This window comes from Amblyomma maculatum, chromosome 7 (genome assembly GCF_055883805.1).
Source record: "Amblyomma maculatum isolate TAMU_Amacu chromosome 7, ASM5588380v1, whole genome shotgun sequence".
Lineage (NCBI taxonomy): Eukaryota > Metazoa > Arthropoda > Arachnida > Ixodida > Ixodidae > Amblyomma > Amblyomma maculatum.
In genome coordinates, this window is record NC_139350.1 from 89,111,474 (window position 1) to 89,120,898 (window position 9,425).

A 9,425-nucleotide genomic window follows, 5' to 3' on the forward strand; every position below is an offset into this window, starting at 1 on the left:
TGCACCCGTGTCATGCATTCATAGCTCCTTTGCAAGTGCTTCGTCAGCACAATAAGACGATTTTGTCATAGTAGTTATGTGAATATGTTGATGATTTTCACGCCATCGACGCCACGCAACGGGCGCACCGCAATTCCGTCGAAGAACTCGAGAAGCATATTCGCGCTGCGGGCTGCTGGAGCTGCGCAGCAAGCGCTGCTGGATGTTCTCTCGGGAGCGTTGTGGGAAGGAGAAAGGTCGGCAGCATTACTGCCTGCATGCTTTTTAATGTGCAAGCATTTTCGGATTTCACTGAGGCGACTATCCCTCCTCCTTCAAGCAACCGCTCGAAAAGAAATAATTTCGCCTCCAGTGAATTTCGAACCCTTGCAGAGGAAAATAAATAAGCTTCATTGGCCATTGCGGCCTAGAACGCTGTGCCAAGCCAGTTTATTATTTTTTCTTCAATTCCTGTTCACAATGAATACTGTGAGGTGAACGTCTCAGAGTACAACCCTGGGAAGAGCGGTAGCGAAAAGTCGCTGTGTTTTAAAAACGTTTTAGTTTAGCCAGCTTCTCAGAACTGGATGTCATTCAGGTTTCTCACTTTGGGTATTATAAACTGCTAAAGAAGAAATGGACATGGGCAGGATATGTAGTGCGAAGAGAGGATAACCGATGGTCGCTGATGGTAACAAACTGGATTCCAAGGGAAGGAAAGCGTAGCAGGGGGCGGCAGAAAGTTAGGTGGGCGGATGAGATAAAGAAGTTCGCAGGGGTCAAGTGGATGCAGCTAGCACAGAACCGGGTTAAGTGGAGAAATATGGGAGAGGCCTTCGCCCTGCAGTGGGTATAATCAGGCTGCTGCTGCTGCTGCTGCTGCTGCTGCTGCTGCTGCTGCTGCTGCTGCTGCTGCTGCTGCTGCTGCTGCTGCTGCTGCTGCTGCTGCTGCTGCTGCTGCTGCTGCTGCTGCTGCTGCTGCTGCTGCTGCTGCTGCTGCTGATGATGATGATGATGATGATGATGAAACTGCTTTCAGGTAAGCCAGCGCTTTCAATGAAATACCTCCTCGCTGAGCGAGCATATACGTAACCGTTTCTCCTAGTCATTCCCGTTTTCCATACACTGTGAATTGGCAAAGCAACATGATTAAGTCGTATGATTTTGAACAGGCAAGGACAGTATACCGTACGGCGTAATTGGTAGCTCCTCTCCTAAAGTCCTCTTGCACGATACCTCATATAAATACTAATTTTAGCCATCAAGGAAAATATGGTCCATGGTTTCGGGTTTATGGTAACTTAAGCAATCCATTAACCACTGGAAAAAGAACCTTTCTTTCCTTAACAATGACTTGACAGATAATGTACCACTATGCAAAAGAAAGAAGAATCATTTCGCAAACGATCGTACTGGCATCTTTTCACCTCTTTTTAAGACCTGCTTAACTTCCCCTCTACTGGGATTCGAGGACTTAAACACACTGAAAGCGAAATGTCCTATGCAGAGGACATAACCGATTTTAGTCATGACAAAGAAAGCGTTTCAGAGGCAATCAAACGTTACTCGATTTTGTAAAGAAACAGGCAGCGAAGTCAACAGGTACAAATGTTTGGGGTTCTGGGTATTTAATGAACGATACCAGGTACTGGCAATATTACATCATGCAAGTCCTTGTATAGGTTCTTTTGTGTGACAGATAATAATTCTAGTGAGAATCTCAAATTTGAAATGTTTACAGAGGCCACAATCTCGCTAAAAAAAAAAAAAAATGTGAGCCTTCTGCCTTTGGTGTTGTTACACGGAACCAAAATTTCGCATAAGTTATGACACAGTTGACCTTGGAAAACCATACGCAGAAAAGGATCGCTTTGATTACACAAGAACATTAACCTCGACAACATTTGTCGCCAGAATAATTGGTCCAAAGTAAGTACTGTACTTTTCTCTGAGCGAAACAATTTTGTACGACTTGTTCTCTAGGAAAATGAACCCCAAACGGAAACCGCTAGCAATCTGGTTATTTCTGCACGCTAACCCCTGACATGGGCAGCGCTTGTAATACGTACGAAACTTTGCCAACAATGAACAAATTGCATACAATTGAACGCGCAAACATTGTTTTTTACGATTGCACTCGTTCACATTCACCACTCTAGTAATATTTTGTAGTATCTTTGTAGTGTTCAAACGACCGAGTGTCCCTCAGGTATAAAGCAGACAGACCATAAATTATTATCAAAAAAGGTTAGTTAGTTAATTTGTTAGTTAGTTAGTTATATGAGGTTTTACGGCGCATAAGCAGCTGTGGCTATATGCGCCAAATGCAAGGTTAGAATTTTTAATATGATAATAGTAATTGGTTCACAGGAGGGCAAAGGAGTAGTATCTGGCACACTTGTTCGGCGGACACCTGACCGCGCCGTAAGGAAAAGAAGGAAGGTGGGAGTGAAAGTGGAAAGAGAGAAAGGGGAGCTGTAGTGGAGGGCTACAGAGTAAGTTCGACCACCTGAAGATCTTTAACGTGCGCTGACATCGCACAGCACACGGACGCCACTTCGTTTCGCATCCGCCGCAGTCGGGATCGAACCCGGGAACTGGATCCCGACTGCGGCGGCTGCGTTTCGATGTAGGCGAAACGAAGTGGCGTCCGTGTGCTGATGTCAGTGCACGTTAAAAATCCCCAGGTGGACGAAATTACTTCGTAGCCCTCCACTAGGGCTCCCTTTTCTCTCTTTCCATTTTAAGGAAGGTGCATTACACCAGACGCCACGCCAAAACCCTAAAAAGGTGTACCAGTCAACTCCGCTGGCTGTTTGCTTACAAAATCGAATAACATCTTTGATGACCTCTGAAACGCTTTATCATGACTAAAAACGGTTATGTCCTTAGTATAGGACATTTCTCTTTCAGTAAGTCTGAATCCTCGAATGCTTTCATTCTGAATCAGCTTTAAACAAAATAGCTCTGTATAAATATCAAACAGAGGAGAAAGTGGGAATCCTTGTGTGACGTGCAGACGACTTTATCTGAAAGCCTTTTGTGGCCGGCTTATTTACGATGATGCTGGTGAAGCAACTTGCATGAGGGATTTCAGCTGCCCTTAATATCAATGGGCCTCCATTGAAATGATCCAAATCTAAAAATAGAATTCCCTTGCTGATCCTGCCAAAAGCCTCCCCCAGGTCTAGTTGCAGCACTGAAATGTGATCTTCAGACGCGTCGCAGCATTACAGAATGCTTCTAACTACATCAATACTTCTAGATGCTTCACCCTTTACCTCCACATGATTGATGATGGCCTACGATATATTTAATACTCTTTGTAACCATTTTACTGGGGCCTACATAAAATTTTGTAATCCACAGTAGGAGGTGTTATCGGACAGCATGACTTCACTGTGTTCATCTTGACGGGATCGTCGCTCTTTGGTATAAACACCTTCTCAGTTCAGTTCAGTCGTTCAGTCGTGTCCGACTCTTCGTGACCCTATGGACCATGTCACGCCACGCTTTCCGGTCTCTCACTATCTTCCTAACATCACATAACTTCATCTGCACTGCCTCGAGGATGCCATCCAACCATTGCGTTCGCTGCCTACCCCTTCTCCGGCGACCCTCAACCTTTCCCAACATCAAATCTTTCTCCAGCGACTCCTCTCTTCTCATCAGAGGACCAAAATAACTGAGCTTTAACTTTAGAATTTGACCCTCCAATGAGCAGTCAGGGTTTATGGTCGACAATATCGACTGATTTGATCTTCTGGCAGTCCAAGGAACTCTCAAGAGTCTTTGCCAGCACCACAATTCAAACGCGTCAATTCTTCGGCGGTCAGCCTTTTTCACAGTCCAACTCTCGCATCCATACATCACAACTGGAAAGACCACAGCACGAGTTATACGGATCTTGGTTGCAGACTAATGTCTCTGCTCTTTACTAGGCGGTCAAGGCTAGCCATTGCTCTCTTTCCCAGAAGCAGGCGTCTCCTAATTTCATGGCTGCAGTCTCCTTCCCAGGTAATCTTGGAGCCCAAGAAGATATCATGCTAGCTCTCTCATTACCCCTAATCCCAACATGACTGGGGACCCAGCATGTCCTTCTACGTCCTCCGAAACGACGGGGACGTTTCTTCCTTATCAGATGTCTAGCTCAGAACTCGATGCCTGTGGAACTTCACACTTCAAAACTTTATAAAACGCCGCGCCCAATCCATCAGGACCGATGGTTTTACAGCGCTGAAGTCATGTATCGGATTTTTAAGACGAATGCCTTTAATGCCTCATCGTTGTCGACAGAAGGCTGTCAGCGGAGGTGTCAAGCTTTAGAGAGCGAGAGTTAAATATAAATTAATAAACCTCGTCTCCACGTGGATTCGAACCTCCATCTCTTGGATCCCCAGTCCAGCGCATTACGAACTGCGCCACGCACCGGATCGTGAAACGCTCTTCATAATTCCCCTTGTCTACCGTGAGGATGATAGCGGTTTTCCGCGACTGACAGATACTGGGCCTTTCCTTTCCTGTAAACGAATTATAGAACGCCGGAGAATTTTGATGCGTTCAGTGAGATGCTGGTTGTGTTCGACAAGGGGCGCACGATGTACCGTCATGACAGGTCGTTGCGTCACCAGGCGATTCATGCATATGCGAAGCTGACCTCGCCGGGCGGCTTATTACCAAACCATATCCCGTAGGAGCACTCGAGCAGACGACGCTCTGGCTCGCGATTCCTCTGAGCAACGCCACCTGGCGACAAATTGTGGATATATTGTCTGAACGAATAATAATGAATTTGAAGGCCACTGTTCCCGCCGCTTTTGTGGCGCCGAAGACGCTGTTCCAAGCGGTTGCGTTTCTCGATGTTCTCCACTCAAAGGCTTCAATCGGCCTCTGGCCGAGGTACTGCTCAGGCTAATGCCAGCAGTAATGAATACCGGATTGTTTTGCCCCGTCTCCCAACTGCGAAGCTTGTCGCTGACTCCGTTTTCTTGCATGCGGACCTTGCCGGACGCCCGTACCGGGCACAAGACTTCAGAGACTCCCTTCGGAATGTTGTGGGCCTCAAGGAAATTAGTTCAATTGGCCAATTTCAAATGTCTCATGTATGGATGGTCACCTGCAAATCGGCACAATCGAAAGAGAAATTGGTGGCTTGCTGTGATCTCGTTGTTAAGGGCCGCCGTTGTGTCGTCGTGGACCCAGAACCAAAAGTGGTGAAACTGAAGCTTCTGTGGCTTCCTGAACGCTTGGAAGACGCCTTCATACGTGAGGCACTACAGGCCTACGGGAAGGTGACTTCGATTTCGACAGAAAATTGGAAAGTGGCGGAAATGGAAGATTTGAGAACGCTGAACCTGGATGTTATTGTGTCTTTCGTTGAAGGAGTCGGCGTTGGCGACGTCCCACATGTACTGACTATTTGGGGTACACAGAGCCTTGTTTTAATACCAGGCAGGCCACCGCTATGCCTCCGATGCAACCGTGTTGGCCACATTCGTATAGGCACTGCCGTACACCGCGTTCTGACGACTGCCGACGCTTCGGCCACACCGCAGAAGAGTGCGTCGTTACCTATGCGGACAAGCTGCGGCATCGTGTGCGGCCACCGGACGACGCTCTACAAGAGCATATTATGGACGATACAGAAGTGCTTGACGCGGCTGGGGTCCTCTCAGCTGCTACTGTGGACACGGCTACCACAGCTAATACAACGGTTGTTCCTCAAGGTGACTCCAAGGAAAGTGAGACGCTGCTTCGATATGAGACGCCGAATCCGGCACATGATATCGAGCCTGCCACGTGTTCTAATCCTGCCAAAGATACCGCCCCGGTTACTCCAGCCACTAAGGTCAATGCCGAGGAAGAGCTTGCAGGTCAGGCCACTCTACCTGCAGATGAGGCCGTCCCTCCTGTTGAAGAGCATCTTCATAAGCGCCGAGGCAAATGTGCATTTGACTCGAGTGTAGATGATCTCGTAAGCGTGAAGCATCGCCGCCGCCGCCGCACGTCGAAACACAAGGGAAAGTGCCAACGTTCGCGTTACCGCAGTCGTGGTGGAGGTCCGGAGGCGACGTCGCCGTCTCCGGAGAGACAAATGCAAGCCTAGTTAGCACTTGTGTGGTCACCATGGCGACCCCTGAAGAGCTAGTGTTTGCAACGCTGAATGTGAGAGGCCTTAGGTCTCATCAGAAGCAGGTGCAACTTCGTCGACTTTTCAGCAGCAGGCGGCTTGATTTTGTCGCCGTCCAGGAAACGAAGATTGAGAGTGAGCAGGATACAGAGAGGGCACTAGGACCCTTTTTGTCTGATTACGATGTTATTGTGACGCATGCTATTGGCTTTTCGGTGGGTTACTTCTTGTGTCTGCGAAAGGCTCTCCCTTATTCTGCGTTATCTTACTGTACTGACTCTGAATGGCGGCTAATAAGCTGTGATTTTTTGCTCCACGGAAAGCCATGGAGACTTATCAATATTTATGCGTTTAATAGTGCAGCTGAGCGTGTTAATATGTTTGAAGTCATGGCTAAGCTCCTAGATTGTGATAAGAATGTTGTGCTAATGGGAGACTTTAATTGTGTATGTTACCTGAATGATCGTGCTGGGCCTAGCGTACACAGAGACAGAAGTGGTGGAGTGTTGTCATGTGTTATAGATGACTCAGGACTCATTGACACAGGGGCCTCATGTCATGCAACTAGACTATTCACGCATATCCAGGGGAGGTCCCACGCGCGCCTAGACAGGATTTATGTTTCTTCCACGCTGATTTCCCGTGATTTGTTGAGTGAAACTGTACCGGTTTCCTTTTCAGATCATTGTATGGTGGTTGAACGATTAAAACTGCGCGAAAAAGACGTGACGTAAGAAACTCACAGGCACATACAAGGCGCAGACTTCTAACTAGTTTTATTAACGAAACAGCTGACTTATATCGCCTCTCAACAAAACAAAAACACTATCGAGAAAAAAAAAGCGCTCGACGGTTACAACAGCACATTACAGCAGAATCAAAGCGACTGTGGAACCCGAACATGCCATTCCAGATACTCTATCTCCTGGAGATAGAGTATCTGTGGCTGTGTGCACAGCTTGTGGAAAACGTGTATGTTGGATCGGAATGCTGAACGTCTAGTATCCCCCGCTACTCATTTCGGCCAGATGGTACACCAGCTTAGAGACACTTACGAAGATAGTGACTATCAACCGGACTAGCTGCCATTGTTGATGTGTTGTCTTTCCTTGCCACCGTTTCAGTGAAGATGTGCTAAGTCGTATTCTAGTTGTGTGGTGTTGTGTTGTATGTTCCAATTGGACTTTTCGCCTACAGGCTGATTACTCTGTAAATAATGTTTATAAATGTATGCTGAATTTAAAAGCATGTACTAAATACCATGCTGAAAACAAAAAAGCTTTTGTGGCGCACTGGATTGACACCACCCACCTCTGCACTCATGCCACGGAAACGTCTGTTCGGCTCCTGTATTGTAATTTTTTTTAAATTTTTTTTTCACTTGCCTTCACCGTAAATATTTCCTGCATTCAGTGAGTGTATGTTACCTTTAGGTTGCGTTCACTGACACATTTCAGCAACAATCGGTATGAGAACGGTTACACTAAACAATTTCCTTCACCGTAATTATTTCCTGCCTTCCGTGAGTGCATGTTACCTTTAGATTGCGTTCAGAGATATATTTCAGCAACAATCGCCGTTTACAGTGAGTGTACGTTACCTTTAGGTTGCGTTCAGAGAGACCGTTCAGCAACAATCGCTGTTTAGCTCGCTGAGAGCGTCGTCTGCTCCAGTGTGCCTACGGGATAGGGTTTGGCAATACGCCGCCTGGCGTCCGATGCAGGCGTCCGTGCGGCGCCTTTCATTTGCCGCTTCCTCGAACCACACAGCAAACAGATCTAGATATCTAGGAGGCGTTTGTACAGCAGGCATAAGCGGCATTTCAAATTGATTTACAGGATAGAAAAGGCAAAGTAACTGTCACAATTCTCCGCGAACACGAGTACCACGCCGTAAAGGAAGGAAGAAAGAGGGTAGTGAACGAAGAGAGGGAGATAGAGGTGCCGTAGTGATGGGCTACGATCCACCGCGCTATAATGGTTTTCGACCTTAGAATTTTTTATCCCTGGCATGCCGATGGGTGCTCCATCACGGTAGCCGGTTTCTCCCCATGATGTCAGGTTTTCATTCTAAGCTGCAGGTGTCTTCTTCACCTACTCAGACAAAGTGGCACTAAAGGCCTTAATTAAGCATCCGTCATCTTAACATAGGCCTAAAGCACCCGCTAATTACTTCTCTAAACTGGCAAGATTGCAAACCAAAGCGGTTCTATCCATAGTTCACATCGATTCCTCTCCCAGCCAGTCGCTCGTGGTCATTCTCCTACTGTTGCTGCTACCGGGGGTTGTGATGACGATGGTGCTGCAAGAGAAGAAGTAAAACATAAACGAATCAAAGCTTAAATAAATGTAGCAAGACGTGTGAAAGAAAAGGTAAACAATCGAGTACTAAATATGACGTCTGTGTGTATATTCGTGCTCAGCTAAGCGAAACCACCGCTATATTTTTGTACGTCAACAAGGTGGAAAACCTAAGAGATATCATTCCATTGATTTCCCGCTGCCAGCAGCACAAATATAATGCAGCAATAGGTGCAGAAACTGGGAATCGGCAAGCCAGTCACAACAGATATTGCCGTGCGTTCGCGGTATTTTCAGGTAGGCAACCTGTTTCCCCAAGGTGATGATTCGGCACGTGCCATTGAAGTTTTGTTTCGGTGTCATCAATCATGCTCGTTGATTTAATTGAGAACGTCAACGCAACCGCACCGTTCGCAAAATTGTACCTTCTCATAATCCAAGCTGCGATTGAAGTGTCGGCATTTTATTTTTTTCTCTCTCTGCGTTTTTGTACTTTCGTACTGCTCCTTGCTTATTCTAAACAGTTGCATTTCGCAGCTCACAAGATAAACAATGAAGTTAACAAAGCGAAGTGGTGATAGACAGCGCTATATAGAAAGTAGGAGCCCACGGGCGAGAAACAAAACAAAACAAAAAAAAAGTGATTAGGCGGGTCCAATTAACTCGCCTGAGAAGAGTAAGTTTACGCACTTGCTCTATCAGTAAATTCCCCTGTACTCATTTCGCGCCTATAAATGAGATTACCGGCAACTGAAAGCAGGAATAGAAGTTCCCTACTAGCTATCGGAGAGCCGCGTCCCGTGTTCACGTCGCAATGAGCTAGTCTCGAAGTACTAGAGAGGACCTCGCTGAAGGCTGGCGGCGATACTACCTCGCTCGCACGGTGAACGTTTGTAGACACACGCTGACGATCTCCAGCTTGTCATAAGTTCTCTGTTGTTCGCCGGCTTACACTGAAACAACGTGATTGGCACGTGCAATAAGTAAAAGTTGTTATTGCAGCCAGGTGAATACGG

At 46.8% G+C, this 9,425-nt stretch overlaps 1 pseudogene; it reads left to right on the plus strand.

Moving 5' to 3' along the window:
* The first annotated feature begins 4,838 nt into the window (after positions 1 to 4,838).
* On the plus strand, positions 4,839 to 7,247 carry LOC146183918 (uncharacterized; annotated as a pseudogene).
* The last annotated feature ends 2,178 nt before the right edge of the window (positions 7,248 to 9,425 follow it).